The sequence below is a fragment of the Stegostoma tigrinum genome, chromosome 3, assembly GCF_030684315.1.
Source record: "Stegostoma tigrinum isolate sSteTig4 chromosome 3, sSteTig4.hap1, whole genome shotgun sequence".
Classification (NCBI taxonomy): Eukaryota; Metazoa; Chordata; class Chondrichthyes; order Orectolobiformes; family Stegostomatidae; genus Stegostoma; species Stegostoma tigrinum.
Genome location: NC_081356.1, coordinates 14,737,087 through 14,760,446, shown reverse-complemented (window position 1 = coordinate 14,760,446; position 23,360 = coordinate 14,737,087).

Sequence of the window (23,360 nt, the reverse complement as noted above, 5' to 3'; positions counted from 1 at the left end):
AGAAAATTCTGAAGAAGTGAATTAATACCCATTTGGAAAGGCATGGGTTAATTAGGGGTAGTCAGCATGGCTTTGTCAAATGGAGGTCATGCGGACAAATTTGCTTTAATTTTTTAGGAAAGATGAGCAAGTGTGTGAATGACAAAGTTCAGTTGATATAGTTCATATAGTTTTTAGCAAAGCTTGTGACAAGGCCCTGCATGGGAGACTGATTGAGAAGTTTAAAGCACATGGAATGAAGGGAAACTTGGCAAGATGGATCAGAAACTGGCTTAGAAATATGACACAAATAGTAGGGGGTAGAAGGCTGTTTGAATGCCTGGAGGCTGATGTCCAGTGGTGCACCGCAAGGATGAGTCGTACTTTGTTACATAAATTAAAAACATAGATGAAAATGTAGGGTAAATATTAAATAATTTTGCAGAAGACACCAAGATTGGTAGAATGTTTAATAGAGAAGAAGATTGTGGTCGATTACAGGAAGATATAGATGAGTTGGTCAGACAGGCAGACCAGTGAGTTGGTATTGACAAGTGCGATGTGATGTACTTTGGAAGAAGAAACAAGATGAGGGCATATTTAATGAATGGAAGTGCACTGGGCAGCTTAGAAAGACAGAGGGATCTTAGGATAATTGTTCACAGATCCCTGAAGTAGGCAGAGTACATGAATAGGACAGTGAAGAAGGCATATGGGAAACTTGCTTTAATCGGTCGCGGCAGAGATTATAAGAGCAAGGAAATAATATTGGAGTTATACAGAGCTTTGGTTAAGCCACAGCTGGAGTACTGTGTGCAGCTCTGGTCACCTCTCTACAGGAAGGATATGACAGCACTAGACGGGTACAGAGAAGGTTCACCAGGATGTGGCTTTGGATGGAGGAATTGAGCTTTCAGCAGAGACTAGACAGTCTTAGTTTTAGGGTTTAGGGCAGGATATTCAGAGGGGATTTGGGGCATAAAACCCTTTCGCTTAGCAGGTGGTGGGAATCTGGAATGCATTGCCTGGGAAGGTAGCCGAGGCCAGAAAGACCTCACAACATTTTTTTTAAAAATTGGATGAGCCCTTGAAATATCGTAACATTCAAGGATATGGGACAAGTGCAGGAAATTGGGATTGACACACTTTTAGAGGCTGTTATGCCCATGCAGACTTGATGGGCTCTAGGCTCTTTTCGGTGCTGTAGGAATCTACAAATCTATACACCGTCTCTAGTCCAGCATGGGAGGAATAGCATTGCGCCAATGATTCCATGACATCTCCTTTGAAATTGCTTGCTGACCCTTTGATCAACCCATACTTATGTGCGTGTTCAGCTACTCTGGCTATACTGATGGATTCCAGTAACTTCCTCACCGTTGATATTAAGCTGACAGGTCTGTAGCTTACTGGTTTCTTCTTTCTTCCATTCCTAAATAATGGAGAGCTGATTTCTTTCTGTTGCTTTAATCAAGTTACCTTTCATGTGTAAGTCCTTCACAAAAAAGCTGTCTCCAGTTTGCCATAACTTCAAACAGGCTGTGAGATTTCTGCAGTACAATCATTCCATTATAGAACCTCGCTTACTGTCATATCCCCCTGCTGAACATTTTCAGTTTTTTTGTTTATTAGAAGGCATTCTCAACAAGACAATAGGTACTCCTCATAATTATGGGTACTTGGAATAATGCACAGCTAATCTTCTGAAAGACAGATTCTCTATTTTTATACATGTGTAAAAATGTTAAACTGAGCTTCCAAGACATAGATATTTAGCAAAACACTTGGATTCAGACCCAAATAATAAAGAGCTTCTCACATATATATATGCATACACATACGAAAGGTCATCAGTTTGAAACATGAACTATGGGATCAACAACCCAAGGAGTCGGACTGTACAGGAGGGTAAACTGCGAAATGGAGTTATTTAGTTCTCAGCCAATTATCTCCTGGTGAATGGAGGAAACACCCACTTTGGCACCAGTGGAAGTGTGAAATGCCATCGCTGGAAGTGCTGGCGCCATTTTGAAAGGGCCACCTCTTCTGGTAGGCTACAGCAGCCAGGAGGTCTAAGAAGGACACCAGCTCAGAGGAAACTTCCAGCAATGCGGAGGCAAAGTCTCAGGTGAGTTCCACAGTTCAGTGGCACTTCCCTGTAGGTGGTTCTCCAGCTGGGGCTGGCACAAGATACTCTTTCCTCGAAAAGTAGGAGGCTGGCCCATGAGAGCGGGCAAGCCTGGATTGAGAGCTGTAGCATGTTCTACTCCACCACAACAAGCAACACTCAAGGAGAGCCATAGAACCCAGTCAACTATTTTTGTCAGTTGAAAGAAGCTGAGCTATAGCCTGGAGATCCTCTCTAGTGGTTAACCTTTTCTTTGCAACGGAAACTGGTAATGTCCCTTCCTGTGACTTTCTCCAGCATGTCCCCCATGAAGCTTGCCCTCCCGTTGGACAAATGTGATTAAAACAAAAAAGACTCTTCAGGGTAGATATGGAGAGGATGTTACCTCCTTATGGAAGACTCTAAAATTAGCGATCCCTCTATAAGGATCAGGGCCACCCATTTAAGACATATGAGGCTTATTGTTGAGCAAGGAGGTGAAAAGTTATCAGGTGTAGATGGGAAAACAGGCCTCAGCTTTCAGTATATCGATCATTGTCTCATTGAATGGCACACCAGGCTTGATGAAGGGCTGAATGGTCTATTTCTGCTCTCAATTCTTATCACTATATGTTCATATAGGTGCCCAAAGCCTCATGGAGTCTCTAAGGTGAATGAGAAGCTCTTGGAAACTCCGAAAACCTTGTTAAATGTAATTATCTTGTAAACAAGCTCAACCACCTACCAACCATACGCAGCAGAATATCTCCTACCACTGTGGCCATCCATTGCAATATCTGCATTTAACCTAAAGCCAGTGGGTTATCGATCTCATAGAATTATAAAATCAAAGAATCATACAGTAAAGCCCTTCAACCCATTGGGACTGGACCACCAAAAATGCACTGCTTTCCCACACTAAGTCCATTGTCTTGAATGTTACCCAAGAACTTCTTAAAGGTTGTGAGGTTACCTGCCTCAACTACCCTCCCAGCCACCCTCACCACCCTCTAGATAAAGTCACAGAGTCATAGAGCTGTACAGCATGGAAACAGACCCTTCACTCCAACATGTCCATGCCAACCAGATATCATAAATTAATCTAGTCCCATTTGCCAGCATTTGGCCCATATCCGTCTAAACCCTTTCTGTGCATGTACCCATCCAGATGCCTTTTAAATGTTGTAATTGTACCAGCCTCCACCATTTCCTCTGGCAGCACATTCCATGCATACGCCACTCCCTGTATGAAAATGTTGCCCCTTGGGTCCTTTTTAAATCTTTCCCCTCTTACCTTTAACTTACATCCTTTAGTTTAGGACCCTGTTACCCTGGGGAAAAGACCATGGCTTTTCACCCTATCCGTACCCCTCGTGATTGTATAAATCTCTACAAGGTCACCCGTCAACCTTCGACACTCCAGGGAAAATAGCCCCAGACTAATCAGCCTCTCACTATAGCTCAAACCCTCCGACCCTGGAAATGTCCTTGTAAATCTTTTCTGAACCCTTTCAAGATTAACAAGACCTTTCCTATAGCAGGGAGACCAGAATTACACACAGTATTCCAAAAGTAGCCTAACTAATGTCCTGTACAGCCGCAACGTGACCTCCCAATTCCTATACTCAATGCACTGACCAATGAAGACAAGCATTCCAACAGCTTTGTTCACTATCCTGTCTACCTGTGACCCTGTTTTCAAGGAACAATGAATCTGGCTTCGATAGCTCTTACTTCGCAACACTCCCCATGACCTTACCAATAAGTGTATAAGTCCTGCTCTAATTTGCCTTTCCAAACCATAACACCTCGCAAGTATCTGAATTAAACTCCATCCACCACTCCTTGGCCCATTCGCCCATCTGATCCAGGTCCTACTGTACTCTGAGGTAACCTTCTTCACTGTTTACTACACCACCAATATTGGTGTCACCTGCAAACTCACTAACCATGCCTCCAATGCTCACATCCAAAATCATTTACATAGATGACAAAAAGCAGTGGGCCCAGCACCAATCCTTGAGGCATACCAATGGCCACAGGCCTCCAGTCTGAAAAGCAAACCTCCACCACGACCTTCTGTCCACTACTTTTGAGGCAGTTCTTTATCCAAATGGCTAGTCCTCTCGGTATTCTACACGACCTAATCTTGCTAACCAGTCTGCCATGCAGACTGTCTTCAAATCCCTTCCAAACCCCCTGCCTTTCACTTTAAATGTGTGCTGTCTTGTTCTTGGCATTTTGACTAAGGGGTCAATGTTTCTAGGGTTGAGTACACCTTAAGAGACCCACCACTACGAGCTCTTTCTCCATCCCTCTGCTTGTAGTTCAATTGCGCTTCCTTACTTATCAAGAGAACTTTGTTGATTGATAGTGAGGCATGATCCTATGATGTAAGGCAAACTGACCGTAAAGGACACTGGTCAGGGCCAACATAAACAATTGGCCCATCAGAATCTCCATGCAAGAGCCCATTCTTTCCCTGAAGGTGGATATCAGGCCAAATGCCTGAGCCATTACAGCAAAATGGATTTCTCTAACGCAAAGAAAGACTTACATTAATACAGTGGTCTTGGCAATCTCAGGACATCCAAATGTGGGTTACACACCTAATAAAGTATATTTTGATGAGTAGTCACTGTTGTAACGTAGGCAAAGGAGTAGCCATCTTGCACACAGTAAACTCTCCACAAACCATAATAGGGACCAGATAATCACTTTTTGTGATTTTACTTGAGGGATAAATATTGCCCAGGACACCAGGCAGGGGTAACCTCTTGTGCTCTTCTTTAAAGTATTCTTTTTTATATCCATCTGAGCAGGCTGGGTTTAATGCCCCATCCTAAATGCAGAACCTCTTGACAGTGCAGATCTCTGTGAGTACCACACTGGAGAGTCGGCCTGTATCCATTTCCTAGAGTGGAATTTGAATTCACGACCCCCTGAATCAGAAGTAATTGTGCTACAACTGACCTATAGCTTACACAGTAACGTCTCTTGGAGAGTGACCTTTAATGCAGATGGAAACATATGTACTTCCTGTTGCTACTCAACAACCCGCCTTTATGTGGATGACCCCCAGGCACAGCAACTGCATTTAGTTGAGCAGAGTTAAGAGTGTACAAGACCATCTGAGAGGGCCTCACCACAGCTACCATGTCTCCTTATGTGTAAGCCTACCATTTTCCAATGCAGTGAAATATGTGTATCTGCATTGATAGAAGGTACTCAGGAATCAGGTGATTATGTGAGGGCTACTCCTCCTGTTGTTGTTGCATCAATATTGACAGACCTGTGGGAAATACAAGACATTGATTAGAACTGACAAGTGGAAAAGCTTCAAAGTCTGCATTATTCATCCCTTGACATTCCAGTTAGTGGTGCCAGCAATTCAAAATGAGCAAACACTGTGTGCCAGGTGATAATGTCAGATTTAGATTTATCATCCTAGGTCTGAGGGAGACAGCATCTTCACATCATCCACTGTTACAGCGTTGATGGAAGGAATGCACCGGACATCAAGCCCCACTACTCCATAAGCTGTGCCACAATTTTAAATGACTTACTTTGTCACCAAAATAATCAGTTTGTTTCTATTTATTATTGTCAGTTAGAACAAAAAGACTTTCACCAGGTTTCTTCAATTAACTCAGAAATAACTGGTTTATTCAAAACAAACTTAAGCCTTAAATAAATGGCAAAATGTGTTAAGTAAGATACAATGGAGACCTAAACACACACACATACACACACACACACACACACACACACACACACACACACACACACACACACACACACACACTCACACAGACACACACACACACGTACACACACACACAGACACACACACACACACACACACACACACACACACACACACACACACACACACACACACACAATGGGTTTGAAAAATTAAGGAGAAATGCCTCTTTTTGGATCAAATGTCCAAACTAAAAGTAGAAAATGCGTTGACTTCTCATAGTTCCATTAGTTTTCTGTCCATAAGATCAAGCTGCTGTGGTCAAAAAGCAGCCACATTTCTGCTGATCCAATTTCAGATTCAGATGGGAAACAGTGAAGAAGCCCTGAACTAAGAGGGACCAACTACTTCACTAAGAGGGGCCAACACTTTATTTGCTTTTGCCTTTAAGACTATTTCTCTAGATGGCTGAGAGGGAGATGTTTTCCTTCCCGCCAGCTTTCCTGCAGCTGACACTTTTCAGGAGAGACAGAATTTGCTATTTCTAGCCTCAGGCTGCTTTTCCAACTGACCAAAACTATTTACTGACAGACACAGGAACACAGAGTGCGTGCAACATTCAGCGCAGTCTGGATTATCAACTGAAGAGCTGCTGCAGGAATCAAAAGCCCAGTGTGTAGCATCTCCCTTCATTACCCACTTAAGCAGCAAGCCCATGTATTTCATACCATCTGATTGGAACCTGATCTTAAGAGGTGTAAGTATTATGGCCTGATTGATAACTTGTGATATATCAGCTCCACAACAGCCAATGGAGCAAAGATGGTCCACTCAACACTCCAACTTCCCCAATGACAATGGTACACCACGACAAAGATGGCAAACTGTCCTCACACACAAGTCAACTGATGACAAGGCACTCTCCTCTTAAGGACCAAATCAATACACAAAACATATGGTGAAGATGCTGGTTCGGGACTTGGCTAGGTACAAGCCTAGTCATTGATGTCATAACCGACATTCCCTCTAACTTTTTTCCGCCTCTGAGCTCTGTGTGTGACAGCAACTTCTGGAACAAGAATTCAATGTATCTGCACACCAGCTGGCATGGACGCGCTGACTGGCTGTGCAGCCATGCAGCTTAGAAGAAACTTTGGACACAACCTAAAACTTAATATGGTAAAGTATCCCATGCATAGGACTGTGTGCTTTCTGAGCTGTTCTTGCAGACTTCCTGATAACAAACAAACCGTAACACAAATTAATTCTATTATTTTACTTATGCTCCTACTGCTTCATTGACAGACCGTAGGAGAACTGGTTGCTGCACGGCCTACACAGGGAGAAGGAGCGGGACAGGAGCTACAACACCAAATGAGAATTCTCAAGTGAAACGGCGTCTACAAACGTCTATGCAGCTATCTCCATACAAGTGGCGGCCAATACAGAAGCTACCTCAGAATGTCCAAGTCATAATCTCAAACCTGTGTCAGCTGCTGGCCAGGTCCTGCAGCACAAAGACAGGGTTGCAACCCTATCCCAGCAATCCTAAAATTGACACCTTCTCCATTGGGTGAATACCCAAGATCTATTCCCAAGGGTAGTGGAGTCCAAAATGCATGGCACCGGTTTAAGGTGAGATTGGAAAAGATTCAAAAGGGGCCTGATTTTTCATGCAGAGGGTGTTGTGTGTATGGAATGCACTGTCAAAGGGAGTGGTGGAGGCTGGTACAACAACAACACTTAAAAGGCATCTGGATGGATATATGATTATAAAGGTTTTAGACAGATATGGGCCAAATGTTGGCAAATGGACTAGATTAACTTAGGATATCTGGTCGGCATGGATGAGTTGGACCAAAGGGCCTGTTTCCATGCTATACAGCTCTATGACTCTAAGTTCTATGCTAGAGAACAAATCCAGGGACAGATTGGGAACATTTGTGGCATTTCACAGCATCGGCTCATATGTGCATTAAGGCAGTCACTGGTGCTCTCTTTGCAACAGCTCACCAATTTATTTCTTTCCTCTTTGATACAGGGCATTCAGTTTCACTACCACTGTTGGTTTTCCACAGCATCAGAACGCAGTTGAACTATCAAGTTCCTGAACATTAAATACATCTTGTTAAATGTGATAAATTAGTGTTTTTTTTTACTGTGCAGTTGCAAGCTTAAAATTGGACTGGAATAAGAAAGGATGTATGATCCTCACAAATTCTGTCTTTGATGAAGAATTAATTGGTGTGAAGGGTTGTGGATTTAAATTATATGCAGCAGCCTAGTCATTACAGATGTTATTAGACATTACAGAACATCACTGAGATTAGTCTGTCTGTGGTTCTCTTTATCTCTAAAGCATTTGTACTTTACCTAGGTTAAGCATCAGTTCTGTGACTGCCGAGAAAGTCAGTAAAATGGTATAATTGGTTTGATGTTTGTGAGCACTTCTGCACCCAGACAGTCATTTGTACCAGGACTGATATGACTCTAAACAGAATAGTGAGGGCAAAAAAACTACTGAGTCATGCAAGGGTCAGTTGGGTGTTTTAATGAAAGGGACTGAAGGTTTCAATGAAATGTATCTTAACTGACCCCTTATTGCTGTGAGCTATACTACATGGAGGGTAATAGATTGAGAAGACAGCTCAGAACTGTAATAGTCTTTAGAAGAGGGCAAATCCACTCCACAGCCACAGAGCCAATCATCATGTAATCGCATTTCCAAACTCTTTTCAACAGCAGAAAACAAGAAGGCTTATAATCAGTGAAATGCATCAGGATTAAAAATAATAGTTCATAATATTTTGAATTGCAATCAATACATATTGACTGTTATTGGTACTACTCAACCAGCAAGTATTCACCAGGATATTCATCAATGGGAAAACAATAGGAAGGGTGAAGTTGTTTCCTCTAGAGTTCTAAGTAACCTTAATTCTTTACAGTAAAACTCTTAAGAAACCATTGCTAACAGAGAACAAATCTGTACTTTTCTTTTAACATAACCATCTCAGCGATTGCTCTGGGGGTGAGTCTGAAGCAAGCATATTAGTGCTTGTGATAAAGTTGACATAGTTTGTTCTCTCTTTGTTGGTGATTAAGTACATTTTTCATTGTTTGCCTCATTGGATGCAAAAACATACAGGCGTAATACAATTTTGAGTCAAGTGTGGACTTCACATTGTGATGGTATTTAATAATTACTATTAGTTATTCAGGAACTTGGGTTCTAAAGTGGAGGAAGGATGAATTTTAGTTTCAGTTCTATGAAGGCCAGACAGTCATTTTCAACAATGAGTTCAAAATAGCCCTTACAGAAGTGATTTTAACTACATAACCAGCAAGACACCTCGGGAGATATTTACTGAGGTGTTTGTTGACTGAAGCTTTATGATGCAAAGAGAGAGACATGGTATGTCTGGGGTTTGGGGGTGGTTGCAGAAGCAGATTATTTCAGAAGGAACGGGATAATACTAGTAGAAGTGCTGTTGGTAGCGGGTCCCTGGGAAAAAGCACTGAGAAGCTTAAAAATCAGTAGGAAGAGAGCTGTCAGAGATGAAGGCATCCTCCAAGGCTGTTAAAGACATGAATTTAGGAAATACACATTAAGTAATTGTGAACCGAGCTAGCCGTTTGCTTTCAGGTCTCAGGGAATGACATAAACAGAATTCGGTAACAGATGGTAAATGCTCAACAGTTTGCTGAAAGGATATCAATGACAGCCATGCCTGCTGAGCAGGCAGGTTCAGTGTGGAGGCGGGGTTCTCAGGTTTGATTGTCTGTTTAAAGGTATCACTGTGATAAAAGGACTGAACCGTTCTTTTTGATGTTGTAATGATGACAGATTAATAGAGTTATAATGTAGTTTTGTAGGGCTTGTTCTCATTTGTGTAGTAAATTCTTTTGTTAAGTTCATCGGTCGCCTCTTGTGGATGCATTCAGTGACTCCATGGTACAGAAAACATAAAATTTATTGTCGATCAAGCCAGGTTGCACTCTGTGATTTAATTTGCATATTCCTATCAACTGGGATTATGACAATATTGAGCTAATAGAAAGGGTTTTGTCTAATTTAGCTCTGTAGCTAAATATGGAACATGTTAAAAGTTATAAATTTTAGCAACTGTCACAAGCCTATCTTTAGACACAGAGGACTCTCAGAACAATTGGTTGCTAAGCAAAGTCATTTCCACTTGCCTTCTGAGCATAAGTAGTGCCAGGAATAGTTATCCCTTCTCTACTGATGTTGCGCAAAAATGCAGCAATACAATCTGAACATCCTACGCAGGTACTCAACACTCCATGACCATTGATTTGTTAATATGTAACAGTGATTCTGCTAGACCATTTGAGAGCAGATAGTGGGCGAAGAATACTTATAAGTCACTCCCCAATTAGTACACATGTCTTGAAATGGTTTACCTGCATACTGCAGACCATTATCAGGCACTATGCATTGCAGGATAACAAATGAACTAAAAATTGCATTAATTGCATCAGATATGATCACACTGACTGATTTGCTAAGCCATCAAACAATTGCAAATTTGGAGAAGTAATCAACACAAGAAGTGTACCTCCCCACCCACACCTTCTCCACCTATCTTCTTTACTCTCCATCTTCGGTCCGCCTCCCCCTCTCTCCCTATTTATTCCAGTTCCCTCCCCCCATCCCCCTCTCTGATGAAGGGTCTAGGCCCGAAACGTCAGCTTTTGTGCTCCTGAGATGCTGCTTGGCCTGCTGTGTTCATCCAGCCTCACATTTTGTTATCAACACAAGAAGGCAAGCTTCCACGTGTATTGTGAATAAATCTGTGACTATTTTCATCCAGGGACTTGGTGTGACATCATGCGCATATAGAGGATCCAACTGCTAATGGGGTTGATACATTTACAAATTGTTGAATATTTTGCTTCTTCGCTGGCAGTGCACAGATTCATGTGCTAGCTTTTGTGTCTATTCAATCCCCATGTGTATTTGGTATCACATGGACATAATATCTTGGCATAAGCAGGGTACCATTACCTGATTTAGTAATCCTTATGTTCTCCCTCATAACACATGAAATTAGGCATGTATAATGTGATTGCAATGTGATTGAATGTGATTGCACTGGAGGGGATGGAAAGGAGATTCACCAGGATGTTCCCTGGGTTGGAACATTTCAGCTATGAAGAGAAGCTGGATAGCTCAGGCTGTTTTCTTTAGAGCAGAGAAGGTTGAGAGGAGACTTGATAGATGTGTATAAGGCTTTGAAGAGCAAGGACATGGTGAACAGAAAGCAGGTGTTCCAATAACAAGGGCACATAAATTTAAAGTGAAAGCCAGGAGGTTTAGAGGGGATTTGAGGAAGATTCTTTGCTCCCACAGTATGGGAGAGGTATGAAATCCACTGCCTGGAAGGAACCTCACAACTTCTAAAGAGTACTTCAGTGAGCACTTGAAGTGCCATAAAATTCAAGGATATGAGCATAGTACAGGAAAGTGGGGTTAGTGTAGGTGGTAGTATATTTTTGGTAGTGCAGACTTGATGGGTCAAAGGGCCTCTTCTGTATTGTATGATTCAATCATTCTATGATACTCAAAGACGTCTGTTGCAGTTGGTTCTCATGTACAGATATTATTTTCTTAGGTGCAGAGATGCCTGGGCTAATATTAAAAAATTTGGTTACAACGAAAAGACATCTTTCTACTAAGATGTAATATTTCATGCTATCTGAGTTAACATGGAGCACAAGTCCTTTATTCCATCATGTCACATTCTATGATACAGTGATGATATCATGAGCCTGTACTTTGAAGATAAAGTGACTGTGGGACCTAACACATCTATCTGTTCTTATATCTTGTGTAGCTATAAATCCTGCGCTTTCTACACTACACAAGACCCTGCCTTTTATTTTTGTGTGTTCTATCCAAATACATTGCATCGCACTTCTCCAGATTGAATGTCCCTCCTTTTCTTCATGGTCCTGTTGCTTAGCTTCTCACCTCATTACATTGTGGCAAATATAAATTGCAAGTTTGTTCTATATGCAACATACCCTTATGTTATTCATTCATAGGCTATAGGCGCAGTACCACAAGTCTTGATACCCTCTACTTTGTGTACTATCAGATGCGTTAGAATGGTCCAGCCAGTGACAGCATTGTTTGAGGATGCCAAACATATGTTCCTTAATATTTCTTGCAGTGCATAGCTCCTGCTGTGCAGTTATGCACTAGTTCTGGTCTAGAGTCTTGATCCAAGCCATGAATGGATTAAGGCAAAACACTGTGGATACAGAAAACCTACAATGAAATCAGATAATGCTAGAAATATGTATCAGCTCTAATATTTACTCTGTTTGTTCCTCCACAGCAGCTGCAGTTTCTGAACTATGTTGGTTCTGTGATTGAATAACGCTTCTAGGCAAATCACCAGCCTTTGATTTGCTGTGGTGGGACAGATACAGGGGGCATAGAGATTTCTGAAGGCTGAATAAATTGTAGCTGCGACCAGGAGAATATACAATCGCCTGCATGGTAGGCTGTCTGTGCTGACGCAGTGAGGGAGTTACATCATTTTCTGGTTCACTTTTGATGTACCCAGCTTCTCCCACTCCTCCAGAAGAAAGTCTTGCAGACATCCTGTGATATCCTTGACTCTGGTACCAGGAAGAAAACATGCCAACTTGGAATCATATCTATACCTGTCCATTTCCCTAACTATCAAATCTCCTCCCACTATTGCCTTCCCACTCTTTTTCCACCACCACGAGTGCAGCTGAGCCACGTGGTGGTGCCACATGTTTGGCCCTTGTTACATTCCTCTGTGAAGTCATTGCCCTCAGCTGTATCTAAAAGCAGGAAACCAGTTAGTGACTGAGATAGACTCAGGCAGCTCCTGCATTACCCATCTTGTTTTCTTAAACTGCCTGCAACTACCCATTCTCTCCCTTACCTGCATAGTCTTAAACTGTGGTGTGGACACTTTGTCTACCATGCTAATCATGCAGGTCTCTTTTTTGCAGATGTACCACAGTGACCAAAACACCTTCTCAAGTTCCAATACCCAGATGTACCACACCTGCTTGGGTTCCAACACCAAGAGGCCCTATTTTTCACAATAACCTTGACAAGAGCCTTCTGGAAATCCAAGTACAGTACGTCTACAGGCTCCCCTTTATCCACAGCACATGTCACTTCTTCAAAGGAGTCCAATGAACTGGCTAAATAAGATTTCCCCTTCACAAACCATGTTGACTCCTGCCCGATAATTTTGAGTTTTCCTAAGTCCGCCTAAAATCTCCATAATGATCAACTCTAATGCCTTTCTCATGGCAGACAGCAAGTTAACTGGCCTATGGTTTCATATGAGCAAAATACTGCTGGGAGATCTGAAATTAAAACAGAAAATGTTGGAGAAACTCTGCTGCATTTGTGGAGAGGGAAATGTAGTTAATGTTTTGACTCTAACATGACTTCTTCAGGACTGAAAGGGGCTGGAAAATTATAGTTTTAATCCTATTGACACGGGTAAGTGGAACAAATAGAATGGATGCTTGAGGTTCCCAGAGCATAAGACAACATTAATGGTAGTAGAGGAGTGATATAGATTAAAATAAGTGTTAATTGTAGAAAATAGATCTGTTTTGCTATTGGCAAACCCATACAATCAAGAGATGGCAGGAGTGGAAAGATGGGGGTGTATATAAAATTCCCCACCTTTCTTACTATTCTGGTCAATCACCTGACCTGCCACTCAATTTTGTGCAATTATATGCTTTCCTCTCAAGTTTGATGCTTTCCTTAACTTATTTAGCTAATCATAGGCTAACTAACCATTAGTTAACCCATAGTTAACCAATTGTCCTCCCATTTTTGTGCTTTCATTGCTAGTGTTTGAAAACTTGGGAGTCAAAGAGGGATTGGGATCTTTATGCATATCACATTTTAAATGAAATCACTGACACATATATCCACAAGTACAGTTAAATTTAGCAATACTTTGAATGAAAGGCAGAATGGTGTTTAATTGTTTTCAATATAGTGAAGTTTCAATAAGTTGACTGAGCTTTGCACAACTCTACAGTTGAACCTCACTCTGACCTTCATTTCAGAGCAGAGAAGTTAATTGCTTCCACTGACATCTGATTTTAATTAGATTGATATCAGATTAATTCCGCTTAAATATTCACAACACAACAAATTTTGCATTGCATAAAGCAAACATATGACAAGCCTACTACAATTTTAAGTCTCTTGGATGTTTCTCCATGGTGACAGAAGGAAATCAGGAATTAACAAATGAATGCTAAGCGATTAACTCCTTGGGTTCTCAAGACGATCAACAATACAATCTCTTCTCTTTTTTAAAAAAGGCTGATGGCCATAGTTTTGGAGCCTCAAAACTAGTGGTAGGATGAGCTTACCAAAAATAGTAATTTGACATGAAAATAGTTCCATGGGGATTATGGAGTGCGTGTAATGGGGAGTTTTGATTTTCACTGTCCCTCAGCCATTTTCTGGGGGGAAGCAGAGTTAACATTATCTCTTCTGTGAGTTAGCAATGTTCTTTGATGAAACTTGGCTGCTCCTTTCCAACCAGAGTGGTGAATTCTGAGGTTTTCTTGCCCCCAAAGACAGTGGATCCTGGAGCTTTCAACGCTGAGGCAGATGGGTTCATGTTGGGCAAATCCATAAATGGTAAATTCACCAAGGACTAATAATGGAAACGAAGTTGAGAGATAGATGTGGGGCTGAATGGCCTCCTGTCGTTTTGAGTCCACAGGAGCCAGTTAGGAAGAAGTGTGATTAATTGGGAAAACTTCGATAGGAGTTAAGGTGGGGCATGTTGAGAAACAAGCGGCTGATTTGCAACTGCTCGCGATTGCAGATATAACCAATGTCCCAAAACCAAAACAGTGTACTGCATTGTATAAGTTATTTTTAAAAATCCATCTCTTCAGGCTTTGATCCATATCCAGTGCCCCTTTGTGAAGACTGAATGAATCAAAGGATACTTAAAGTGTCATGCTTGTTTATTGAAGATATTTGGCATGGTACCGTACTGCTTTCTTCAGGTGCAGATTTGAGAATTAAGTGACAAATTATAAACGTTTTATGGAACATTTGAATAATCTAATGACCCAGGGAGGGGAATATTTTGCTATGTATCTAAAGTGTCGCACTGTAACACTAAATTTCCACAGGGTGTTCCAGCAGAAGTATGCAATGAGTGAAGGAAAAGGCCCAGAACATAAAGTAAGGTTGTAGATACACTCAAGTTGTGTGGCAGAAGAATGCTGCTGATCTGTTTAATTTGTGGCGTCGGGAATTATTAGCGGCATTGCATCCTTACCCACTTTATTTGGAGCAAAGATTAAGGAAGGTGACAGAAACAGGGTCAATAAGTTTTTTGGAGTCACACCTGCTCTTGCTGGCATCTTGCAAAATGTTCTGCAGAGGGCAGCTCACAGATGGTGTTTAAAGTGTCTCTATAAATCAGAGTGACAGAGCATGGAAATGTATTCTGACAGCTTCTAGTTTTCATTTCTTGCCAAATAAAGGAGAGTAATCAATCATAACATTTAAAACTAGACAACTACAGACAGTATTAACTCTCGTTGTGAGAAAATACAAACATTTTGAAGAAGAGAAGGTCATTCAGCCTATTAAGGTGAGTTCATTGCCTCAGAGTGGGAAACTGTCCAAGACTGGTTTATGAAGTCAAGTCTCTGTGGCGGCTTTGGACACCCCTATGTTGTGAATGGCAAGGTTTTGTAATGTTTTGGATGTGGCTCTAGTGTATAATTCATCTGGTGTCATGAAACCTTCTGGGAGGTTGTTCATGCTCAAGATGAATTTCAATCTGATTATAATTTTTAAGTCGAAGTGCCAACTTAGAAGGGTGAGGGTGTGTGGGAGGAGGGGGAAAGTGGGGACACTGTTATCTGCTAAAGTGCTAGAAGGTATATTTTTCCAGGCAGTGTCAATATCAAGAACAAGTCCAGCTTGTGTTAGAGGAGGAGCCAGAACAAGTAAATAACTTCTTGCACATTCAGAACAGGCAACGACAAGTTATATCAAAGCTTTTAATCTTTGCACATCAGAACACTTGCAAGAATGCCAATGTAAAAGGAAAAATATTTCGTACAGAATAGGAAGAAAATGCTGTTTGACTGGCAAGTGGAATCTGATTGGAGGAACTTTTGAGATGGATAATATACTAATTAGATGATTACTGATAGTTAACTGCTCAGGCTGTTTAATTTGAAACCAGGCAGGTTAACTCTGATTAAGCAAGGCATTGCCCTGAGCAATCGGCCACAGGATTATTGTCACCTGTGTTGTTGAGTTGAAACAGGTGTAATGTGCATACATTTTCTTTCTGTTTGCACAGAAAGGGATCAAATGCATTAATACTTACGGTTCCCAGGTACACATTTACACCACATTGCAAGCCTGATGGTCAGTTTGACAGGTTCCCTTCCTTTTGATCATATCTGTCCAATTTGAAGTCTCAGAGGATCTGGTACTTCAGTACTTGGGCTATAAATGGTCTTTGATAAAGTGAAAAAGCCACAGGTGCTGCTGAAACACAGGGAAAGGTGCAACAGGTCTGGCCACACCAGTAGAGAGAGGAATAGAACTAACATTTCAAATCTGGTACATTAGCAATAGTCATTTACCCCTAAACCGCATGAGAAAAAAAAGACAAGATCACAAAGAAACAGCTTAGTGATTGCTTGGTGAATAATTGAACGATTACTTTACTCTTAAACCCAAAAATTGTAAACATTCATTCATGTTGGTAAATATTAAAAGTAGTATTAAATATTACTGAAAATCCCAGGGCTTTTGGTTATACATTAATTAATAAAAATAAATAAATTAAGACACATTGAAGATGGCAGGGCAGGCGATGCATTGCAACTTCAGGACATATGGGAGTACCTGAACACCAGTTTGATCCAGGACAAATAAACCTGAGGTCGATGTCTGCAATTTGAGGAAGTTTAGTTCAGAATTTATGAGCTGGAGGCTGAGATGTTAGACACTGTAATGCATCAGGGAGGGCTTAAAATTACCTAGGACATTTATTCTAGGAAATGATAATATCTGTAAGGGTAGGGTCTTTTGAATTGATCTGCAGTCAGGAACAGGACCCCGGAAAATGGAGGATTCTCAGCCGAGGTTTGAAGTACTATCAGTTTGCTTGGATCAGAGCAATGGATGCAGGGTAAATAAGCAAATTGAGGAAAGAGATGCTACATATTCAATTTTAAAATAAGAACACCAGATAAGAAGCAAAACCTCAAAGGTAAACATCTCTGGGTTTTAATCTCAGTCACAAGACCAAATTGGCATTGGGCAAATATTATTAGAGAATGAATGCATGGCTCAAAGATTGCTGTGCGAGAAGTGGGTAGGGTTTCCTGGACCACTGACACCAGCACTGGGAAAAGTGAGATTGTACTATCAGGATGGTCTATATCTGATCAGTGCTGGGGCCAGTGTTCTAGCAGACCCCACAATTAGGGAAGATAAGAAGGCTTTAACTAAATAGAGCATCAAGAAAACAAGTTTGAGAAGATTTGGTAACATGCGCATCCCAGGAATGAATTACAAAATAGAAATACATTAAAAGTTATGGTGGAAAATAAAATATATTCGTCTAGGGATTAAAAATTTGACATGGATAGAAGATTAGCAGACTAACAGCAAACAGAGAGTCATCATAAATAGGTCATTTTCTAGGATAGGTGGGAATGTCAAGCAATTAGATCAGCCATGATCTTATTAGATAGCAGAGCGTGCTCAGGGGGCTGGGTGGGCTGCTTCTGCTCCAAATTTGAATTCATATTCGCAGAGTGACTTGATCCATCAGGTCCTCAATATTGATCTTTCATGGACATCCATTTAAGAACCAGTTTAATGGATCTGGTTGAATGATGAGTCAGTAGTCAGCCAAGCAGACATCAGCTTTTGTCAATGCTCTGGTAATGCAGACATCTTAGCAATTCCATACATGAATGATGATGTAAATCAAACCGCTACCAGTATTTGGACCAAGGGCATTGCCAGGAAATTCTGTACCTGTTCTCCTTGTAGTACTGGTGATGAAGAGCCCATGTTCTACACATATAGTAAGGAGAAGAGTGCCATAGAAGTTGACATTACCAAATCATTTCCTACCAATGGCTCTATTCCTGAGATGGGAATAGTGCTGTAGTAGGTGCCCAAATCATTGGAGTGGGACTTGAACGGCCAGCCTCCTGCCTCAAAGGCAAGAATGTTACCAACTGAGCCACAGATGGGTACATGGAATGGGGGTGGATCAAAGAATCTGAGTCAGACATCAGCTGAGATCTAATTGAATTGGGAATCTGACTCGAAGAGGTGAAAGTTCCCAGAAGCTTGGCGGTGTCTGGGGCTCTGTTTGTCACATATGATTTGGACAGCATGGCTCTGTCGGCTATGACTTGACCAGTCTGTGAAACTGTTCCCCTAATTTTGGTACAAGCCCCCAGATACCAATAAGGATGTGAAATATGTTGCTGGAAGAGAGGCAACGATGCCTGAAACAGGGTGAACATTTGCTTTCGGGGCAGTGGAGCAAGCATTGCTAGGAGGGGTTGGAGGGTGGAGCAAACATTGTTTGGATCAGGTGGAGGGTGGAGCGAATGTTGCTGGGATGAGTTGGAGGGTGGAGCGGACGTTGCTAATATGGGTTGGAGGGTGGAACGGATGTCGCTGGGATGGGTCAGAGGGTGGAGCAAACATGTCTTGGGACTTGGATGTTGGTGGCAAGCATCGTAAGAAAGGGTAAAAACTGCTGGTATAAAGTGAGCAAAACTAAAGCAAATGGAGAGCCAAAATGCAGCCCTCTCTTCCCTCAGTCTCTCTCTGAGCAACTGACTTGTTATTCTGGTAATGTTCACCCATTCCCAAAATTGTTTCACTTCCTTCCCATAAATGTTTATCCTTTCCCCCAAACCCAGGATTATTCAATCCTCCACCCTGGCAATCTTCACCATCCACGCACAGTGGTCACCTCTCTGTTCCAACTGATATTGACCACTCGATTTCTTTTAGGTTTGATTTATTATTGTCCTATGTACCTAGGTACAGTGAAACATTTGTTTTGCATGCAGTACAGACAGATCATACCATTAAAAAGTGCAAAAGGGTAATAGAATAGAGTGACGCAAACAATATTACAGCTGCAGAGAAGGTGTGCAATGAGTGAGATCAAATTTAAATTTAAAATTTGAGACGTCCATTCAGAAGTCTAACAACAGCAGGAAGAATCTGTTCTTGAACCTGTTGGTATGTGTGTCTAAGCTTTTGTATCTTCTGGCTGACAGAAGAGATTGGAAAAGATTATAACCAGGGTGGGAAGGGTCTTTGATGATGTTGGGAGGTATATGTGGAGCCCATAATAAAAGGTTGGCTTGTGTGATGGACTGGGCTGTGTTCACAACTCTCTGTAGTTTTTGATGGTCCTGAGCAGAGAAACCCTCCAGGGCTGAGCATCATGCCCATCTGCCATAAACTTAATTTCTCATTCTGAGCTTAACATCATGACCTCAACAATTCAGCTCCCATACAATCATCTCACTCCACCCACCTATTTCCCACTTACAGGGTATTCGTTAATTTCCATAATTGTCTGTGGGAGTAAGCAAAATAACAGTGTATTAAATATATGAATACTGAAAATTTTTTGTTTTTCTTTCTATAAGTTTCAAAAAATGGATTGAGCTGCGCTATAGAGAGAAGGATAGAGCCACCAAAGAGACAGAGGATGAGAGAGAGAGAGAGAGAAGTCAGAGAAGGGAAATAAAATGATTAGAGGGAGAAAGAAAAGATAGAAATACAGTATCAGAGACAATGGGAACTGCAGATGCTGGAGAATCAGAGATAACAAAATGTGGAGCTGGATGAACACAGGAGGCCAATGTTCATCCAGCTCCACACTTTGTTAGCATAGAAATACAGTATGTCAGTTTTCATAAATTTTAGTTACAAAAATTTTTACTTTGATTTGACCTATTATGTTTCTTGTATTTTATACTATTACCTTAAATGTGTTTTGTTCACAGAAGCAGTCATTCACAGGTATAAACAGTTGAATTCAGAGCAAGAGTAGGCCACTCGGCCCCTCAAGCCTGTTCCACCATTCAGTAAGATCCTGGCTGGTTTGTTACTCCATATTACTATCTGATCTTGTTCCAGCATGGAGGTCTCCTCCATCTTCAGCATCAAGGTATTCCAACAGCCCAGCAGGCTGCCTCATACAGGAGTGATTGTCTCAGCCATTCTTCAGTGGAGGCTTCTGGCCCAGTATTCCAGCAGCCTGGCATGGCGGTCTTATCCCAGCTACCTCTTCAGAGTATTCCATCGTTTCGTAATTTGTTTTCACCAATCGTAGAAGCCATTAACGAAACTGTGATGAAATTTGTCTTAATGTTACTTTCTTTTATTATTGTATACAGCTTCTGTCATTGATGTAGGTGCAGTGTTGGGGCTACTTATAACACTTTTCACTGTATTTTCCATGTAACAGTACACATGACAGTAAATTTCTACTCTAAGAAAAATCTTTCAACCCTTGCTTAATGAGAACCTACCTGCCTTAAACAAATTTAAAGACTGTGAAACTCTCCTCCTTAAAAAGGGGGTGGAAGCAAAAACTCACCCCCTTTGGTGAGGAAAAATATTCTCCTTCTCTTATCTTAGATAAATGACCCTTACTTTTTAAGCATTGAGCCCTTGGCTCTAGATTCTTCCACAAAGGGAATCATTCTCTCCTCAAGCATCCTGTCAAGATTCTTCTGGTTCTTACATGTTTCAACCAACAATGCATCTTACTTTTCTAACTTCCAGGGAATACAAGCCTGTTCTGCGTAACCTTTCCTCTAATACCTGCCCATCCCAGGAATTAGTTTAATAAATCTTCTCTGAACTGCTTCTCATTTATATCCTTCCTTAAGTAAGATTATCAAAACTGCGCATAGAAACGCAGATCTGATCTCACCCGTATAACTGAAGCATAATCTCGTCAGTTTCGTGCCCAAATTCCATCAATGGACACGAACATCCCATTGACTTTCCTTACTACTTGCTGTACCTGCATTCAAACCTTTTGCAAATAATGCACTCAAACACCAAACCCTTCTGCATCTCTGATCTCCACAATCTCTTGCCATTTCAGTAATAAATGTTTTTATTAATTCTTCCTCCCAAAATGGTTAAATTTCATTTTTCCCACCTTCTGCTTCATTTTAGAGATCTTTGCTCACTCACCTAACCTTTCTGCATCCCTTTGTAGCCACCTCATGCTCTTTTCACAATATACTTGCCAACCTACCTTTGTGTTGAGAAGCACTTTAGCACCTGACTTTTGCTCCTTCATTCAAATCCGTTATATATATTGCAAAAACTTGGCGGGTGTTACATAAAGGAAGTCAGGCCAGAAAGGGTTAACTGACATCTCAAGATATGGTCTAACCAGGACCTTATAAAGGCTTGTTCCTTGGAGGACCTAAAAGCTTCTCTGAAGTTGGGTCATTGAACATTAAGCATTCACCACAGACGCTGCCAGACCTGCTGAGTTTCTCCAGAAATTCCTGTTTTTGTTTAAAAGCGTCTCTCCATGTTTTCTCAATGAGTTCACCAAACTGCGTATAGTGCTTCAGTGGTTATTCTTAGAGTGTAATTTTCTACTCTCTGATGTAGCACGAGCAATGTTGGGAAAATGCAGGGAATGAAACAAACCTGAATATCAACTTCAAGAATAAGTTTGCCATATTTCCTCCTCAAACCTTAATTAATTACTTCAGAATCTTGACATTTGGAAGCAGCCATTTCAGTTCCATGCATTTGCATCTTATTAAATCCCCAACTCACTTTGTTCATGTAAAAAAAAAACAAAGAACTATGAATCATTGAAGTCTAAAACAAAAACAGGTATTGCAGGAGAAACTCAGCGTCTTGGAGGGAGAAACAGAGTTAACATTTTGAGTCCAGTGACCTTTCTTTGGAATCTTATTAACATCCAACTTCTAATGTTCCTGCCCTTCCCTGAGAAATGAAACAGCACCACATCCTGGGAGGTAAATCAGAAAGGGACATCTGGCAGCTGCAGCTCACCAAATGCTTGCCCCAAGCTTGTTTCATCACAACGTCCCTGTGTCCTTCATGGCCACCACCTCTCGAACCCTTCATCTACACAAGTCAGCATTGGCAAACCATCAGCCTCACTACAATACTTTGCCTGCCTTCAGACCAACTCAGACACCACTTCACCACCACAACACTTTGCTTTGGAGCTCAGGGATATCTATGAATATCTACTTTGTGCACATGGACCCACGTGTATCTACATCGGACGCTTTTGCATCCACATGGGCACGGATAGCCTATGGTTCTGAGCTTGTTTTCTTAGTTCCCACTCTGCACTTACTTGGACACTACCAGACTCTGTCTCTGTCACAATGCTTTTGTAGCCTCTATTGCTGACTTTGACACTGACTTACAGCCAGCCGCCGTGTGGCTCATATTGTTTTCTTGCTGTACAGAATTATCACAGCTCAGTTCCAGCTGCTAGCCTTGGTGGTTTGCAATGATTCATTTAGTCCTGCGGAGAGCTTCTGCCTGCAGTGACATGTGCTCAGCTTCATTTGAAACATAGTGTAACTTGGGCTACAATTCCAATCCAGGGTGACTTCTTCTGATGATGCAGCGCTGTGTAGTAATCAACCAAAAAAGGGCTGCCCTCCTCTCCACCATTCGATCCACCAAAATCACCAAACCCTCTCAGTTAAAATACAAACAAGAAAAAAACAGAATTGGCCTAACTTTACCTCTATCAAAATCCTTAACAAAATAATATATTATGTAACTGTTCCTAATCAACTATTCCACTATACAGCAGCCTATAAACACATCCTTGTCAAAGGGAAATTCAGCAAATCAGATTTGTTCATTTGTTGTCTCCCCCGGTTCAGGAGAAGGAACACTAACAGAATGAGTCTAGCTGCAGTCAGAGAACTCAGTCTTTTGCAGCAGCAGAGAGACAGCTGTACCCAGCAGCTTCAATTCCAAAACCTTAATTTCAACAATTGAATGCAAAACTAAAACCCTGGGTCTATGTTAGCCTGACTCCACCCACTATGCTTCTTTTGTTTACTCTTAAAAATAAACCCCAAAGCTATTTACTCTGCTTTCCAGGGAGAAGAAACTGCAGTATAACAGGTTTCCAGCACCCATCTTCAAGAGAAACAGGACAGTCAAATCCATTTTAAAGGCACATATCATCACATAACATTTGTCTCAAATTTGATTGGCAAAGTAACATGTTATAAACCTAATTCATGTTCAACAACATTAAGTATAAAAACTAAAAGAACTCCAGATGCTGTAAGTCAGGAACAAAAACAGAAGTTGCTGGAAAAGCTCAGTGGGTCTGGCAGCATTTGTTAAAAAAAAATCAGAGTTAATGTTTCAGGTCCAGCAACCCTTATTTACTTGGCCTGCAAAGTTATCTCTGATTTTTCTTCAAAGATGTTGTCAGA